General features: G+C 41.7%; 1 pseudogene; it reads left to right on the forward strand.

The window, feature by feature from the left end:
- Nucleotides 1-20,209, forward strand: part of LOC138592620 (voltage-gated inwardly rectifying potassium channel KCNH7-like) — a 43,207-nt pseudogene that overhangs the window by 21,750 nt on the left and 1,248 nt on the right.

The raw sequence follows: 20,209 nt of genomic DNA on the forward strand, positions 1-20,209 counted from the left end.
TAATGGCATAAAAAAGTTATATTATTTGTCGTTTTTGAAAACCTGTTTACTACTAACCCTGTGTGGATGTAATGTAGGGGTGGGAATCACAGGGTAATTCACAATACGATACGCAATACGAGGCCCACGATAACGATAATATCACGATACAACGATTCTGCGGTAATTGATATGTTGCAAGACAATCATGTAATGATACACTAAAAAGGTAAAGTGCAGAATAAATGTATTTATTCACTGCAATTTGGTGTCAGTTTAACAGAATTTGACACAAACTGAGATGAAACAATGAACGTGTTTTCAGTCTGTGAATTAAGTTTACAGATCTAAAGAACAACTGTAATACAAATTAGACTTTGGATCTGAAAGTGTTCAGCGCATCTCTTAACTTCCTTTCACCGCTGTCCGCCATTATCCCACTGTCTTCTTCTTTTATCTGGCTCTGGACTTCTTCTTCAGCCAGTTAATTTCTGTTCACGTGACCCTCATTCATGCCATAAGTGCCTCTGTGATGAGTCATGAAGTTATTACGTGATAAGTGAAAATGGCAGGGATATAAATCTGTAAATTAAATATCAATATTTGGTGCCAGTCAGGACGACAATATATTGCTGTATCGATATTTGGTCCCACCCCTAATGTAATGTGATTGCAATCATAGTTGTATGGCCTGAAGTAATCCTCACCACAAAACAAGCTAATTGAATGTTAGCATTAGCTCGTCTACCAAAGAGCGTTGGAGAAACCCACAGTTTCAATATGAAACAGATTTATTTTAAGTGGTTTGCAGATTTTTAATCTTTATTTAAATGTAAAAAGAATACAGAATACAAATGTTTAATGGAAAAACACTGGCTACAGACAGTAAGCTAGCTTTGACGACTGTTAAGTCGCACTTTAGCTAGCATCGCACCTTTTCTGTTTGCTAACGCATTATGGTAATTTACCTCAAATAACTTTTTCTTTGATGCTCTAAAACAGTAGTTGGTAGTAGCAGATTAATATATTTTTAGGGTAATGTTTGAAGAGGAAGACAAAAGGGAATTTTTGGGGGGTCGACCACACGTTTTATGCGGTATTTGAGCCATTACGATACCGGTATCTGCATAGGAACAACTCTATCCCTAACTGACCCGGCCTTCTCTCGCCACCCCCTCAGGTCCTGTCACTCGGAGCTGACGTGCTGCCAGAGTACAAACTCCAGACAACCCGCATTGACAAGTTCACCATCCTCCACTACAGCCCCTTCAAAGCTGTGTGGGACTGGCTGATCCTGCTGCTGGTCATCTACACAGCCATCCTCACTCCCTACTCCGCTGCTTTTCTTCTCAATGACCAAGGGGAGCAGAAGAGGCGTGAATGTGGATACTCGTGCAGCCCGCTTAACGTGGTGGATTTAATAGTGGACATCATGTTCATCATCGACATCCTCATAAACTTCAGGACCACTTACGTGAACCAGAACGAGGAGGTGGTCAGCGATCCGGCTAAGATAGCGATCCATTACTTTAAAGGCTGGTTCCTTATAGACATGGTGGCTGCAATCCCCTTTGACCTTCTTATCTTCGGCTCAGGATCGGATGAGGTATGTTATCTCTAATGTATATATTTTTTTACCTGTTTTTTTTTCTCCCAGGGAGCTTTCCTGCACATAAACCCCGGCTGTGACCAGACTTGTGCCCCTGGGTCACTGCTTAAAGCCTGAATCTTTCTGTCTCGGCTCTGAAAGGATTACTTTAAATTGCATGTTTTTTTTTTTTCCTTTTTTTCCCTCTTTTTTTTTTTTGAATGGTCCTCATTCTAGAATCCATTTACACGGATTAATGGCTTACCAAATGGCAATCAATGATGCATTTATGTGAGGAGCAGGCCAACAGGGCTGTGTGCGCAGCTTACATGCAGCTGTGAGAGGCCATTGGTAGGCTGGCTGCCAGGCCTGCTGGCTTGTTTGTTGGTAGGATATGTCCCCTCAGGCTCTGGATCCACTTCAGTGCTTTATCGTGCTTTGTAGGCACTCCATTACACCAGAAAAGCTCCTGATTATAAACCATAATCATCTTTTCCACTGCTGCCGCCGCCGCTGCTGAGTCAGATCAGTGAATGACAACAAATCAAACCAGAAAATGGACGTTTGTTTCTCTCACAAGACAGTGCAACAAAAAATACAACAAATTAGTTGCAATTAAGAAAATAGAGAACTGACTATTTGACTCAACTAAAGGGTTCAATTATTTGTTTTTTTCCAGATACGTTTTTCCAGATAAGAGTCCGGCTCGGCTGTACGATCATTCAGAAAATATAAACAGATGGTTTTCAGAGGGATCGTGTCTCTCAGCAGATAAATAAACTGCTTTGCCCTACAAGCCCTTTAACTAAACCTTTTGATTTGATCATAAAATACATTTAAAACAAATTTCAATCTTCCTTTCAAAACAAATGAGTCCCGCCAGAAGATTGAACACACTGTGAGAATCATTACACAAATAGGCTCCATGCTGTGTTTCGTTAATAATAATAATAATGAACGGATTAATTTCACAGTGAACACAGTGGAAAAGAACTTGAGTGCCTTGTCCTAACCTGAACCCCCGAAATGTTGTTCCCATTAGAGCGGAACAGACAGAAGAGGGGAGGAGGAGGCTGGGTGTAGTGCTCTGCTGCTGTGTTACATAATTGGCTGTGCAGGTACATTTAAGACTTAATTGAACTGGCGCTAGATTGCAGAGTGAGCTTTTAGGTTTTATCGATATTAGATTTTAAAGGGCAAGTTGATTGTTTCGTTTGAACTTTTTCACGATGTGCTTTTTAATTAGTTTGTATCCTGGTGCTGGTAAAAGACTGATACGGGTAAGCAGTGATAAGACAGGACTATATTATGAATTGCATGCGTGTTCATACATTATACATGTACCTCAAATTTAAGTCAATCTTGGTCTTTAAATTCAAGTTGAGGTCTAACTTACTGAAAGAAAACACTCTTTCATTTCTCAAACCGCTCAAACAGTGGACTCAAAACAAAGTCTTTTTCAAAAAGAACAAACTACTAGTCGTCCTTAAAAAACAAGGATTCAAATTATATATATTTTTGGGTCAACATATTTTTATTACGGCCAAAGAGGTATGAAAGTGGATCAGGATCTAACTCACGGAAAATCCATAGTATTCACTAAATGGTCATGTTGTTCAAGTTAAAGGGATAGTTCAGGTTTGAGAAGTGAGGTTGTATATGAGGTACTTATCAATAGTCAGTACACTGCCCCTGTTAGGAGAAGCAGGCTGGAGTTAAATGAAGCTAAGCTAAGCACGTTCCACGTACTTTAGCCACTTAAAAGATTCCGACATATAAACAACATACAATTCAAACAACATACGCTAACACTTATACTTATATGTTTGTTTATATGTAGGACTCTTTAAGGTGGCTAAAGTAAGTGGTGCTCCTGACCCTGTCTGCAGCCGTGCGTAGCTTAGCTTCCGTGTAGGAACTCCGGCCAGCTTCTCCTAACAGGGGCCGTGCTGACTGTTATCTACCATATGTAATATACTTACTATTGATAAGTGCCTCATACAACCCCACCTCAAAAAACTAGCCCTTTAATAAAAGAAAATAAATTGTAAAATAATTTCTACATTATGCATAATTTAGTGGTGTTTAGTGTCCCAATCAGGCAGCCAGCTCATTGTAGATAGCTGCTATGGTCAAAGCAATAGGAAGTTATTAAGGGAGACAGTTTCCTTCAAATAGCTGCAAGAAGGCAGAAATGTTTAAAAACTCGCACAACCTCTTTCTAATTACCTTATAACTGTGCTGTAAAAGCCTTTACTGTTTTGAAGGTAAAATAGGGCTGGCAATTCTAGATATTCAAACCACCTGCTTAAAGTGATAATCTCAAAGATTTTCGTGTCTATCTATCACTGAATGAGGTAACACAATGGTGATTGAGCCCTCCGATGAAAGTCTTTGCATTTGCAGTATTAAAGACTGTGGGTCTGTGGTGACTATCGTGGAAACAATCACAAGCGGCGCCCAGTTAGTGACGCGTTTTCCATCACCCAGCAGTGGTTGGTCTGCCAGAGAGGGTAGGCGGAGCTAAGCGGCTGCTTTTCCAGTTTCTACAAGTGTACAAGTAAACAGTAATCGACTATGGAATTAGACAAACAAAGAAAAAGTCGATGACTACAGATACAACTTAAAAAATAAGTGAAAAAGAAACAAATTTGACGCTCAGATGAAGGCCAACAGTCTAAATAGGAAAGCGACCGTCAGCGAGGACAATCAAGAGTAACAACCAGAGCCAACCGTGGACATCACACTGGATATCTGGGAAGTGTGCTCCCGCAATTACCGTTTATCGCCATAGGTGCCGCCAAAGAGATCTTTGAGATTACCACTTAAAGGAAGTAATGAAAATACAAAATCTAAATTGAGTAGATTTAGTAAAAATAAACCTGAGTCACTATTGTCAAATGGTTGACACAGGGAAGAATATCTGGGCTTTAAGTAGTGCAAGAGGAATAATTTAGACCTTAAAAAAACATTAAACATCTTCGATCAAAAGCAGAAGGCTCACAGTTCAGTCAGATTTGTCATATGTTACACTGTTATAAAAAGTTTAAAGAAATGATCATTCAAACAACTGTAACTAAATCCCGCTAACAAACAGAACGGGCTGAAGTGTCCGACTGGTTTGTGTTTCATTCGTCTTCTGAAAACCAAGATTGAATACAACACTAACTGTTTGCTGTCTCTCGTGTGCGGACATTAACTTCACTTCCAAAGGTCTCTCAGTAATTGTCAGGCAGATAAATGACCATGCTAATGGGAATGCTTGTTTGTGTTGCTAAATCCTTTCTTGATGACACAGAAGCAGCAACGAACTCCCAGGGACCCCGCGCAGTGAGAGTTACAGCCTGTTCAGGGCTGAATAAATGAGGATTTATGTGTGGGCTTCTGCTGTCTTCACTTCTGTGTTTGTTTGCTTTTGACCAAAGTGGTGTGTGGAGTAGCCGCCAGAGATTTGTCCTTTTTTTTTACGGCTTTGGAAACTCATTGCCTCCAATTGTGAATCTCCTATTGTGAATTGTCACAGCTTCAGAGTGAGAGAGAGGATGATAGAGCAAACATGGTAGATACCAGATAATTCAATTGTGCAATGATACAATAACTTTTGCTTCTATTACTGATTTAATGTCCTGCTGTACATCCTGTTTAGACCACCACTCTGATTGGCCTGCTGAAAACCGCCCGGCTCCTGCGATTGGTCCGTGTAGCCAGGAAGCTGGACCGCTACTCTGAGTATGGCGCCGCCGTCCTCATGCTGCTCATGTGCATCTTCGCCCTCATCGCCCACTGGCTGGCCTGCATATGGTACGCCATCGGCAACGTGGAGAAGCCCTACTTGGAGCACAAGATCGGCTGGCTGGACAATCTGGGCGTGTCCATAGGAAAGAGATACAACTACAGCGACCCCAGCTCGGGTCCGTCCATCAAGGACAAGTACGTCACAGCGCTTTACTTCACCTTCAGCAGCCTGACCAGTGTGGGCTTTGGAAACGTGTCCCCCAACACCAACTCAGAGAAGATCTTTTCCATCTGTGTCATGCTGATTGGCTGTGAGTATGTTATGGTCTTTTTTACTTTACTTTAATCTGGCACAGTCTTTGAAACTTTTTAAGGCTTCAAATCATTTTGTTCGGATGCCAGACAGCAGATTGTCGGTGTTTATAGCAGCATTTGTTCCCATTTATTCAGGCCTCTGTGGGTAAACTCAACAAACAGTCTGTATTTTGTCTTATTCATCATCGCCTGTGTTTCAGCCCTCATGTACGCCAGTATTTTTGGAAACGTCTCCGCCATCATCCAGAGGTTGTACTCAGGTACGGCCCGCTATCATGCTCAAATGTTACGGGTCAAGGAGTTCATACGCTTCCACCAGATCCCAAACCCGCTGAGGCAGAGGCTGGAGGAGTACTTCCAACACTCGTGGACCTACACCAACGGCATTGATATGAACACGGTAAATAAAAAGCCACCTGCATCAGTTACTAGATAGAAAAGTGAACTGATCAGAGAAATACTGTATGTGCATTATACTAAAAAGAGCTTTCTCTCTCTCGTCTGCCTCTAATCTGGAATAACATCTCTACACTGGTAAGAACAGGAGGTTCGTATTTCTTTATTTCTTGTCATTTTCACTTTAAATGGGTCACTGGCAAATTCAGCACTGCTTCGTGTTAAATTACTTGTGCATAATTACTGTGTTAATTCCTTCACGTTAAAGCAAAGAAATGATATTTTAGAGTAAAAGGATGTGAGTGTCAAACTACACACGCTGCATGCACTGATATTTTTCTCATCTCAACTCCATCTGTTCACAATTATTTCATCAATAACATCCTTTTACAGTCGACAAACTTCAGTCCTTCACAAAAACTGTATTGATCGTCTGCCTATTTATTGCTTTTAAGGAGAAGTAAATAAATTGGCCAAGACTTGTCATTAAGTTTGAGATTGTAACAACATTAGGGTTAGGGTTTAAAGCAGGATTTTAATCAAAGGTAATTTAATGGTTTTTGGCAGAAACTCCCTGTAAAAGTTTAATTCAATTCCAGAAACAAAGTTAAAGCATTTAATAACTCAAGATTAAATGTGTTATTAATAACTCAGATAAGTAGTTCCTCATCCATGGTTGGGGTTTATGGATCCACCTACTTAAAATATTATTTCTCTAGAACCTCAAACGGAGCAAAGCTTAAAAAATAACTAAAATTTACTTTAATAACTTTTTCTGTTTTTGTTAACGTGATGGGATCCTTGCTCGATTCTAACAAATCTAACAAACACACAGTAGTTCCTCCCTTTAATGGCCACTGTCTAATCCTACGTTAGCAACCGTAACTAGGCGCGAGAGGCCTGTCAAGCTTTCAGAAGGAAGAAATGCCGTGTGCATATGGAATCTGCAAGATGATATCGGGCATTATTTTACCAGCCCTTGGTTTGTGCCATTGTTGTGGCAAACTTAAACAGGGCTTTCTTGGGCTTTCCTGTAGTGCCTTTAGGAGATCCAGTGGATCAAGCTCATGATATGTGAGCAATATCCTGACACGCTTTAAACAAATTAAAAAAGTGGGATAATTTAGTTTGCTAGCAATGGGCTTATATATTAGATATATATTAGATAATGCAAGTTGTAGGGAGTCAAAACTAAACATTAGCTTAAAATAAAACAATATACTGACTTACCCTGCTGTGCAAGAACATTGTTGTTCCTGTACATGATTGTCCCTAGCATGAATTGTTAAGACGTGGGGTGCCTGACGCTTGTATTGGGACTGGTGAGCTTTTGCCTCAATTTTTATGTCCTCTTCGTTCTCAACACTCTGCTGGCAAATTATATTCTGGATGTGCAGTAGCTTTCAAATGCGTGTTGTTGTCCTTTCTGTCTACTGCTCTCTGATATTTGGGAACTATTTTCCAGAAATTTGCTATTATTTCTCACTGTTTTAGTTGAAAACGGCCTAATATTTGCATGCCGGTGCGAAAGCTTGACAGGTGTAGAAATAGTAACCAATGGGGGCGGGACTTAGCGAAGGGTCAATTCTTTGACTGTCACGGTTACGTAGTTCCTACCGACTACAGCCTAACCGAGCAGAGGGAACATAAACTCGGTTTTCTTTTCAGTAGTATAGACGGTCAAGTTTTACAGTCGAATGCCTTGAGCATGTGGGTCGTCGTGCACATTAATGGTAGCGTTAGCTACGTTTGATTTAGCTACCAACAATGTTTTACAACTAATTAAAAAGTTCTAGTAGGAAGAGGGCCACTTCTTCTGTTAAAAGTTGACCCGTTTTCACCTCACTTTTCCGTTTAGCTTTCCTTTGTTCTTCTGTTTTTTTCTCTTTTTGCTAATCCTGCTCCAGTATTAGCCACTAGTACAAATATAAGCCTCCTTCACCTTACTAACTTGCTTCGCACTGCAAAACTTTGCCGGTGGAGTTGTAAAGAAAGCCTCTTCCGGCCTGAGCCCCGTGAATTGATTCAGGATTTTTTTCGCGGAAATTCCGACCCGAACGCAGGCACTGAATTAAGTATAAAGAAATAACCATTCATGCAGGTTATGAAGAGGCATCAGTGTCAGACAGAGACTATTTCAAAATCAGTCAAACATTCCTCACAAGGGCTTCAAAAAGTTCAGACAACTCACATTTGTAATAGTTTGAAATGTTTATCGCAGCAGCAGAACACAGCTTGTGTTTGACGTCTCGGCTCCAACCTCATCGCTCCTCGCAGATTTATTTTACATGCAGAAATGTGAGGAGTGATGAGATCATATCTTAAACCCCTGAGCCAGAGCGTGCAGGTGGATGCTGGGGTGGCAGGACTGAAAAGGAAGAGCGCAGTACTGGCGCAGGGCAGAGGAAGAGACCGGAAATCTTGCATGCTTAAATAGTCTGCCAAATTGGGAGGAAGTGTTCGTCAGGTGATTGGGCAGAATGACGCACGTCAAGTGTGAAATCAGTGCAGCTCGAGTTATCTGCCCAAAACTAGCTCGCGGGCGTCGCTCCATTTGTGTAAATAAATAAAGCATGCAGTCACTCTGCTTTAAGGTGAGGCTTGGATTTAATCCTTGGCTCCTACAAATATATGGACTCTGGGAATTAAAATGCTGCCATCTTTGTTTCTGCCATTTATGACAAAAATCACTTTCTCCACGCTCCAATATTATTTTTGACCAGTTCAGTAACACGTGAGACAAAGCCAAAACAGAGCAGGCATTGTGCTGTGTGTTTAGCTCACGGGGCTGTTACATAAATCAAGGTGGCAGTTATTTTTACATTCTGCCTTTGTTTTAAAAATCTCACAAATTCAGCCATTATTTCAATCGGATTTAATTTATTTGAATGCTTTCATAAGGAAAATTTGGGTGTCTGTCCAATAACATTTAACAAGCACCAAATGTGTGATGCATCTGGCTGTGTTTAATATGTCTCCGGCTCTGTAACGTGTCCCGAGCTCTGTGCTATTGTCAAGCTTCATTAGAACTTCTCTTAATAAAAGTACATTTCTTTTAACACGTTTGCAGCTCACGTCCTCCACCGGGTCGCACAGCGGTTAGCTAAACGCATCTCTTTGAGGATATCAAAGCAGCATTTTGTGCATTTTACTCACGGATGTTATCTGCATCACAGGTGTTAAAAGGTTTTCCTGAGTGCCTGCAGGCGGATATCTGCCTTCACCTCAACAGAAATCTTCTTCACAACTGCAAAGCGTTTGAAGGAGCCACCAAAGGCTGCCTGAGGGCGCTGGCCATGCACTTCAAAACCACGCACGCCCCTCCTGGAGACACTCTCGTGCACAGCGGGGACGTGCTCACCGCTCTCTACTTCCTGTCCCGTGGCTCTATTGAGATCCTGAAAGATGACATTGTGGTGGCCATCCTGGGTAAATACAATCCCTTATTGATCAAATCTCCTTTGAGCTAGGATTGATTGTTTCTTCTTTGACCTTTTGCCAGTATCATGGACAGAGTGGCAGTCTCTAGTTCTGAAAAACCTCCGACTATCATTGAATAACTTTAAAAGTCACCTCCCTGTTGAATAGAAGATCTCTGGGATGATTGTGTGCTAAATGTCAGCACCAAACCTGTAGAGACAAAAAACTTCTGGAGATAAAGATGTCCAAAGCAAGTTTTTTTTTGCTAGAAAACTTCCACTGTTGACTTTTATGAAGGTTTTAATAATGTAGTAAGCTCTGATTTATTGAAATATTTAAATTATTAATCGAGCACACCTCCCACTCGGCACAGGATTCTTGTTATTTTCATAGATGAGGAGCTGCTGCTGTCATTAGCTCGGGAAAGGTAGGCGGTGCGTTTTCCCAACAGACAGGCATTACTTTAACACAGTAATACTGACAAAGAGGCTCAGCATGACTTGTGTGCACATCAAAGTATTAACTGTTATAATGTGAGTACAATTTCCAAGTCGTTACAGCAGCTAAACCACATCATGTTCACACATTTTGACAAGAATGGCAAGGTGCGCCTGTCGTCTCCCGTTCCTGTCCTCTGGGCAACAGGGCTGTTCATGCGGCAGCTTTGAGATGCTGACATTTCTATTAAGTGGCTCCATGAAATGTTGCGTGGCAATTTCAAAGAGCACGCCGTAAAAAGCTGCCACTTTTCTGACAGCACGGGGAAATAAGTTAAAGCTGCAAAATAGAGATTATAAAACAAAAAGGGCAGTCTAAACTAAAAGGTCTAAAACAATCAGCAGCTCTACGCGTGAAATCATATTTTGTCTTAGTGATGCAGCATTACTGAATACTCACAACTGTTACTCTTAGAATAATGAGTATTTATCTTTTTCTTCATGGGTGAAGCGCAACCAGGTGCTGCGGGCCAAGCCTGGATTAAACTCGGCATTTTTCATGAGATGAATGCTCTGCAAAGCTGCACCTGACAGAATGGGGTTTAAGCTTAGCAAAAGCTGCTGCATCACACAAAACACATAATTAACAAACCAGCGGAAAAAGTCACCGATCACATAGATCAGCCCATTTGTAATGCAATACAAACACAATGCTCCGTCAGCACCATTTTCCTCCAATTAGAATGTGAAAACTAGTACATTGCTTAGTAGTGTGTTATCGCCTAGCACACAGTCCCTGCCCTCTAACAAGGTAGTCTTGGTTAGTCAATAGTGCTAAAGCCTCCCGAACCCAGCAAGCCTGCTAGCATTGTTCCAAATGTGAGGAAGTAGTCTCTTTAAGACAATTAAAATTCTAACAGCCTTGTAATGTAGGGTTTTATGTTTAGAATAATATCTTAAATGTATTAAAATGTATTACAACTATTAATAATACTATTAATGTGGGCTGCCAGGTGGTGTAGTAATGAGCGTTGTCGCCTCACAGCTGAAAGGTTCCTAGTTTCCTTTCTGTGTGGAGTTAGCATGAGTGGGTTCCCTCCAGGTACTCCGGCTTCCTCCCACAGTCCAAAGACATGCTCGTTAGGTTCATTGGTGACTCGAAATTGCCCGTTGGTGTGAGTGTGAGCGTGAAAGGTTGTTTGTCTCTATGTGTCAGCCTTGTGATTGACTGCCGATCAGTCCAGGGTGTACCCCGCCTCTCAATGACAGCGCTGACTCCAAGCCCCCCCGCGACCCTGAACAGGATAAGCGGTATAGATAATGGATGGATGGAAGTTTTTTAAATTTGGTTTGGTTAAGCTATTAAAATATTTATTACAAAATTACAAAATGAATTCCGCCAGCAAATCAAAGAAAAAGTTCCATGGCCGCTATTCAGCTCTTCACACCTAGCATTAACCACGTCTGCAAACAATCAATGGCTGTGGCTGATTATTGATGGTAGCGGGTGTTGAGGAGTTTGTGGTTGGTTTGGGTTGTTGATTATCTATTTTTCGAAGGCAGTTGTGAAGCGGCAACAGAAGGAGTTTGGTTGCGTAATTATACAGCGCTATCTAACGCTACACAGCCATCATTTAGCAATGCATTCAAGGCTTTGGAAACATGGAGGATCTTAGCTAATGTTGCATGTGTAAGCTAACTGCTAACTATGGTGAGGATAGCTTAGCATTTCCTATGGAAATAGATACTTTTCAAATGTTGGGGCCTCTTCCTATGATTTTTTTGCGAATGCTTAAAGACACCCTGAACTTTAATACCATACATGCATTTTACTGGACAAGAAGAATGTCTAGAGGCTTTCAACCCGAGACATGCTAATGACCATCTAAATCCTTGTGCTGAAAGTTGTGTGTGGGAGATTCAGCACTCTGTGTGAGGCTGTCCTCTGTGGTGGAAAGGTGTCCGGTGCACGCTGTGAGAGCCACACTGGCTGCCAACACATCACATCCCTTTCTCCCAAACCCCTGCGCACAGTGTTGGCATTTATCGAACCTCCGGGCCAACAATGGGATTTTTCATCATGGCCTTTAACCCAGACCTCTTGTCCTTATTCTGGCAGAGATTCCCCAAGTTGGAAACTACGCCTATGGTAGATTTCCTACATGTTAGCTGAAGAAGTAGCCTCATTATGTGATTATCAACACAAATGATTGGCTTTGAAGTACACAACAAGTGGCGTCAATCACAATCAAACCCTCTTCTCCCGGCACATCAAAGTCGCTTTGAGTTAGCAGCTATTCCTCAGCGTAAATAATGGATCAAAGACAGAAAGACAACTGAAGCTCGGGCCTTGGGAGAAAAGGCCGTTTGATTTCTACTCTACACAGCAACAAACACGTCTCGTGCCCTTTGGTGAGAGCCTGAGGAACAGCGAGACAAGTCCCCATTGAAAACACAGAACATGTTCTTCTATATAACACGTGAATTTTGTACAAGTAAAGATGACATGTTTTCCCTATTCAAGCATGAGAAGATTAAGTGTCTCTGTCTGTGTCGATACCAGGAAAGAACGACATCTTCGGAGAGATGATCCATCTGTTGGCAAAGCCTGGAAAGTCCAACGCTGACGTGCGAGCGCTGAGTTACTGCGACCTAAGCACCATTCAGAGAGAAGATCTGCTGGAGGTGCTGGACATGTACCCGGAGTTTGCTGACTGCTTCTTCAACAACCTGGAGCTCACCTTCAACCTCAGAGACGAGTCTGCTAAGGTAGATATTTTACCCGTCTTCTTGCAACTAAAAAGTGACACATTTTGAGCAGTAATTTGATTTATTAAGTTCATTTTGTTGCAGGCCTCAAGTTCCCAAGGCTGCGATTCAGATGGTGAGGGCACAAAGAGCGCGAAAAGAAGAATCTCCTTCACACCAGATCCAACTAAAGGTTAGTAGACGCTAATCTGCACTGTTCCAGTACAACTGCTTCTGCATGCTTTGTAATTGTAAATGTGTTCTTTGTTGTTGTTCAATTGAGTGTTGCTCCCTGAGAACATCTATCCCCTAAGGACTGCCCTACGGTGTTATTCCACTGACTGCTGTTGATTGCCGTTCCTCAGGGGAAAACAAGGAGGAGGTTGAAGATTTGGGAGGAAGGAGGGAGTCTAACTCGTGCCTAAAGAGATCTTCAGAGGTCCTGGGTCCGTCTCCGCCCAGTCCCACAGTCCTGGACTCAAATCTCATTGTCAGAGACAGCTTGGAGAGGAGGCCGTCGTTTGAAGGTGATATATTTTGGTGGGCCGGTGGGTGCACGGCAAAAACATAGATGGGGATGGTGGGAAGCCAGTTAGGGTTCATGGTGGAGGGAATTGGGAACTTTCCACGCTCCAAAGCTTGATTGGAATAAAAGAGATGAGAGACAAGGCCAGTCTGGCTTGAAAACACTGCACAATGGTTTATACTGCTTATACAGTCCCTCCAGGGAGTTGGGAAAAGTTCACGCATATTCAGCCAATCCCTGCAACTGTACATCACCAAATATTGATCTTCATCGGTCTGCAATGTTGTATTAACATCAAAGAATATGTTTTACTGTGCCTTTAATATCTCCGGAACGCTGCATGCTAGAGGCGAGGCTCTAATCTAGCCTCGACCTACAGTACATTATGGAGACTCTATACAGTGAATGCATAATAACAGCTCCAATACTCCATGTCTTCTTGTGATTAACTGGGTAAGCAATCACAAACTGGATCAGTAATAAAAGCACATCCTGGTGCCTTTAACTTTCCACCAACCAGAGGCTCTGTTACAAATGTCATTGTTCATGTCAAAGACTGCTTGTACGGTGATCTTCTATCAGTGGTTTTATAGAAGCGTAGCACCTGAAATAACAAGTACAACAGCTTAACTGTAATAAATAAGATGTCTATTCTTCTTTGGGCACATGGATAGCACTGAAGGCGCAGTGTGAAACTACTATTCCACGGCAATTTCGTTCAGTTTCATTCAATTTTCACACATTTTATTTGGCGTCTTGACATGCAGTTTGACTGGAAGTGATGTCAGAAGTCAAACAGTCAAACAATAGATGGCTTTGTTGGAGCATCAGTAGCTCACATTGGATGTGTCATGTGTTACACACAAAAAAAAGCCTGAAAAAACATTGGAACTTTTTCAAACATCAGTTGGAAATCAGGCATTTAAGGCCACAACAATCACAGAAAATGCCCGCGAAATCCTGAAGGGACTGACTGTAAAACAACTATAGGGAGAATGGTGGAACTAAACTGTCCACATTACCCAGTAATCAACCAGGAATATGTGCTCAAATATATTTGATGGAATCTTTTCCATCAAATATATCATGGTCAATACTGGATTACAAGTGAAAAGGACTACAGCACTGGGACATAAGCACATCCTAATTAGGCAGGAAATAGGGAAAAATACAACAGTTGAGTTGAAGCACAACAATAACTCAATTTAATTGTCATCCAATTATTTTTCACATTCAGTAAAACCAAACATTACAAGCTGCACAAAGGCAGTTTTATTGCATGGGTATCGCAATTCAAAGCTTCGTATTTTATCACTGTTCATGTTTTTATGTCCACTCTTATTAGCAACAGACAGACAGACAGTACATGATGTACAGATGTACAGATGGTAATCTCTGTGTGTGTGTGTTTTGAATGAGATGTAAGAGACATGAAACAGAAGCAGAAAAAAGGACATTTCAAATTGATAATCTTCTTTTTTCTGTCTCCGCGGAGTCTGGCTCAGAGATCTAAAACATACTGCAATAACTGTCTATCATAATCTTCTATAGAAACATCAGAAATGTGCATGGGCACAAGACTGGCAAGCCAAGAACAAGACAGACAATTGGGGATGTATTAAAAGTGATTGACAGCCTGAAGCTGTTGTAAATCTGTCGTGCTAAAAGGATACAAACAATAAGGTTACATGAGGACAAAGGTAAGTGCCACGCATGCACAAAGCCTCCTCATATCTATACAGCTCATCACGGTAGTGCAAAGACAACTGCACGGGCTGCTGCACCAGATAGCACAATCACAGAACTACTCACCATCTCTGTGTTTAAAATCACAAAAGAGGCTCAACACGTATCAGCGGAGTGCAAGCAGAACACTAGCAGGTGCTCAGCAGAGATAGCAACAGGGTTAGTTTGCTACTGGAAAACATTGCATTAACAACCCTCCAGCTACAAGGGGCTTGATAAATGATAACAAAGAAGCTCCACTCTGCTCTCCTGTAGAGATTAATTACATTCTATTTTTTCTTGTTTGGCGATGACGTTGTTCTGACCCACATGTGAGGATGTAAAGCATGCGTGTTGGTTTGGTCTCTCCAGATCTGTGCTGTGATAAATGGGCCTGTAAGAAACCTACGGACTTCTTGGATGAGTCAGCACACTTCCAGGACCTGAGAGAGGACGATAATTCTGCCAGCGAGATCACGTATGGAGAGGTGGAACAACGCTTAGGTCAGCTGCAGGAGCACCTAAACAGGTACATATTCTATAATCACAGATCCTTATTTAACTGTTTCGAGTGTCGATTTGACCAGATACTTAGCTGAATATAAATGGTTTAACTAGTGTTATCAGTTAGAGTCAAATTACTTATGTCAGTCAGAAAATTGGTTAAAGTGGCATCATACTGGGTTTGTCTTGCATTCCCGCAGCTATGTCTGGTGTTAGGACATAGTGTAACAGTTTAGCAGGAGGCTCTGTTGAACAGTCATAGATATCATCTTGGGAACATCAGGCCACATGCAAACAGAATTGCAACTGACACAGAGAAAGAAAAAGCTCTCTGCTATTCCATACAAGCTATGCTTTTACATAGAAATATCCACAGGAGTTCCTCAAGGGTCAGTGCTCGGTCCCCTTCTCTTTTCAGTATACTATATACCACTTCACTTGGTGCAATCATTCGCTCCCATGGTTTCTCATACCATATGCGGACGATACCCAGCTCTTCCCACCAGATGACACAAGTCTCGGCACGGATCTCCCCATGCCTTGCCGATATCTCTAAATGGATGAAAGAACGCCACCTTCCGCTCAACCTATCCAAAACTAAGCACCTCATCATCCTTCCTAGTCATCCTTCTCTGCAACCACAGATCAATGTCCATGTAATCCCGAGAGAGTGGGGGATGACATGCAGCAAAAGGGTCGAGGGTCGGAGTTGAGCCTGGGGCCACTGCACCCACAATGATGAAACTTGTGCTATGACGCAGTTCTGGTTGTCATAAGGGAATGTGCTATACACTTGCGGACTCTATGTATGTTGTTTGGTGCTCAAACCATCAGAAGTTTATTTCAAGTTCAGCGGGGATTCTAAATCGTATTAAAGAAACCATTCATGTGAGGCTAGACACATATAAACTGATGCACAAGACGTCTCAAATATCAAATATTTTACTCTATAATGGACTCCCTGTAGCGTCACTGAAGAGTTGGACTGAATGGACTTCAATGCTACCTAGTTAGGGTCCAATATAATGTAGTTATAGGCTGCCTCCATTGCTAACTCACTTCTTCCCAAAAAGCTTCCACAAATCTAAATTTGACGTGCGAACAATAACACTAATACTGCTGATGTGAAGCCTGACATTGCAGCACATTTCCACACATTTGACTCACAGCGGCCCAGTGAGACTTTCATTTAGTATTCTAAAGACTTTTTATTACTGTAGCTTTTTTTAGATCCAAAATCATAAGGGCCATCATCACCTTGTCTACACTGTTCGCCTGGTAAAAGCAGGAAGCATCGTGGCTCTCTATGGCTTAAAAATGCTGACGGCGCAAGTGTTGTCCGAGTGGTAATGAGCAGTCACGTTTTAGCAGGCTTTGGTTGTATGAAAGAAAACAGTGTCACGTTTTAAGCTTAAACAAAAAGGGAGAGGACCCAAATGCAGACTAAGAAATAATATTTATTTAACATAAAAGGCAAAAAGACAAGGCAAACAACAAAGGCTTACTGTTTAAGAGTCCAGGCAAAATTAATCCACGGGAAAAAACATGGAGAGCCACGAGGAAACAGGATATCCAGTGGTTTCCCAGAGAATGACGATGTTTCACGACAAAGACAAACAAATAAATGACACTGAAACAGGGGAACACAAAGACTAAATAAACTTGGTGAGGTGAGGCTAATCAGACTCAGGTGAGACAATCAAGGAGCAGGTGAAAACAATAAGGGCAGGGCACATAATCAAACTGGAAACACACAAAGGCAGGAAGTGGATCAACACGGGAGACAAGGTGACAACGTAAAACAGGAAATGATCTAAACAAAGAAATACATAACTAAACAAGACTAAATCATGGCAAAAACACAGAATAAATTAAATACAAACTAAACAATAGTAACTCATGACAAACAGACCATGTGAAGAGTAACAGGAGCGAAAAGCAACCCGCCATAATGACATCCTGGCTCCGATCGGCTCTGATCTTTTTATTAATCTCTTAAACAGACATCTATGAGTGCAGCTAACAATCCGTTCTCAGACATCGAGTTAACATAAACACCATTCTCGCTTCTCAAGGTGTGAGTCGGGCTGTTAACAATGGCAGCGTACTGAATAGAGAGTTGGCTGGAGGTATTTGTCGCTAACCGCTAACTATACTGGAAGCCCAGAAAAGTTGGCCGTAGCCCCCAGGGGCTCTAACGTCGTCAGGTGATAGCCGATGGGTTCCGAGATTGGCCAGCCATTACAAATCAATGATGTAAATGGTTGGTAAATCTGACAGTAGTGGGATTAATAAAACAAGGTAAAGATCTTTAATTACCTTCTTAGGCAGAAGGGAATAGTTTCCAACCATATTCTGATGAAGTAACAATTTAATTTGTGATTATTCTCGCTAATTATCCTACCATTAGATTAGTTGTTGACTCAATGATTATAGAGTGCTTTATTTTTTAAAGATCTCACCTCCCACACTACTGAAAGTAAGCTACACTTCCACAGTGGTGCTTGGCAATATGCATTTCAATTGCCAACGTAATAAGTAGGTGGAGGAAGAGAACTAACTGGCAGAAGCTCTCTAGGTATTCTAGCTGCAATATATATGCAAGTGCCTCTCCAGAATCCATACTTGTCATTTTAGTCTCATTATTTTCTGCACCATATTTGCCATTTTAACAACACAACTGCAGCCAGCAGGCCCCCAGAAATAGACACACAAATGAACAGCAGGTGGTATTTTTAGCTGGAATTATCACAGAGAAGGACAGACAGCAGAAATGCTGGGCTAACTCGTTTTTTTAAGCACAAATTAGACATTTTATCCACCGCACTCTACCTGACCCTGCTTTTTTTCCCCCCCTAATGCGAGCTGGCTGCAGGATGAGCAGCACTTCTGTCTTTTTTTCCCCGAATTTTTTTGTGGATTTGAAAAATTTGGAAGGATATGACATGGTGAACAAACTGGTGAAGAATTGTCTCCACAAATAAGTATAAAAAGCCAAGAATAATTTGAGTGTGTTGCACCTGCAATTTATGTTTCCTGTGTGACAAGTTTTACTTTTTAAATCAGCAGTAAACAAACAAACAAATGATGCCTCATTACAATAAGACAGCAGTAAAACATTAGCGTCATATTGATATATAGGGCTTACGGTAATTAAAAGGTTACTCAGCATCACCCGATATTGCCTGGTGTCCTAAAAATAGAGCCTGGATGAAATCCATCCATTATTAGATTGACCAAGCGAGTGTGATATAGTCATTTCCACAGTAAATGCTGAATTCACACCTCCCACACAAAGCTCATTATCACTCCTAGCCTGGGAAGCTTCTTCCGTCTACTACCTCGGCAGAATGTGTTTCCACATCTTTGCTGCCTCTTAATTTATCCACTGAGGAGCACAAGCTCCATCTAGTGCTCACTGAAGTAAAACTGAGTGTGTTTATAGTCGTCACATGATTCGACTTGTCAGAATTATGCATTCACTGCCTCTCTTCTCTGATTATCACCCTGTCTGTCTTTCTCACTCTGCCTTTTTTCTGTCTCTTTTCTTTTTGAGGCTGGAGTCGCAGCTGGTGTCAGATATGCAGACGATCCTGCAGCTGCTGCAAAGACAACCCACGCTGGGACCTCCGGCTTACAGCACTGTGACAGCCAGTCCAGACTATCACAGACCTGCAGTGAAGGTTCAGCCGGTTGCTCTGACTGCAAGCCATTTCTTCAGCCATACAGGAACTCAAGTAAGGAGGTGTAGATTGTATTTCCCCCCACAGTGAGTTATTTTGCACATGCGATACGCACATGTCCTGCATCAGCTGGGTTTTTCAATAACCAATCACATTATCATCAAGTCATCAGGGATGTTCAGTGAGACAGTGAGGAGCAAGCACCCACTGTCCCAGGATGCCTTGCTTCCACCTGCTTCACACTGTCACTGCTGAATGTCTTGCTGGATCAGTTTGTCTGCCACATTGTAGGCAGAAAGTCTGGACAATCACAGGAAAGAACCTGAGCCGCTGTCACATGGCTTTCTGTGACTGACATCTCCCCTGTCACAATAAGAGAGTCAGCGCAGGTTAAAACAAGACGTGAGGCGTTTATTTTGTTAAGATGTTTCAGATTGGCTTCCTTTTTTTTGTCTGTATCCTTAAATATAATTTTGCATACATATATGTTTGTATATAGATATTTTTAAGTACAGTAAATGCTTTTGTTTTGTCAATAACTTCCAATTATAACCCTGTGCTAACCATAACCCGAGGCATTATGTGAGCGCTGTTTATGTCCACTTTGACTCAAGGGGGAGCGGCTGTGGCTCAGTGGTTCAGTGAATGTGACATGTGGTGTGAAAGCACTTTGAGTGGTCGGAAGGCTAGAAAAGTGTTATATAAATACAGTCTATTTATTCCATTTCAAGGGTAAACTGATGTCGGTGGTCAAAGGTCACTGTGACATCATGTTTTTCCCATTCTTGTGAATTCTGTATCCCATCATCTTGAGGAAATTTCATTACATCTGGCACAAGTGTTCACTTGGACTTTAGGACAACCTGGGAAAAAAATGCTGGTCGAAGGTCAAAGGCTACAGTGACCTCAAGAAAAACACTTTTGGCTATAATTAAAAAAATTATAAGTTTATTATGATTAAGAAAAATCACACCTATGTCCAATAGGATGAATTATTAAGTGATAAGTCAAAAGGTCAGCCTCGCTGTGACTTCCTGGCCCTGAACCAACACCATGACTTAGGAACAGAAGGGGAGATTGTGACCATAATTCACATTTGATTGGATACTATACCTCAATACTTGGGTGGTTGTTTAGATTTTCTGTGCCAAAA

The sequence above is a fragment of the Semicossyphus pulcher genome, unplaced genomic scaffold (genome assembly GCF_022749685.1).
Source record: "Semicossyphus pulcher isolate SPU_LCO1_2020_fin unplaced genomic scaffold, fSemPul1.0.p SCAF_15, whole genome shotgun sequence".
Lineage (NCBI taxonomy): Eukaryota > Metazoa > Chordata > Actinopteri > Labriformes > Labridae > Semicossyphus > Semicossyphus pulcher.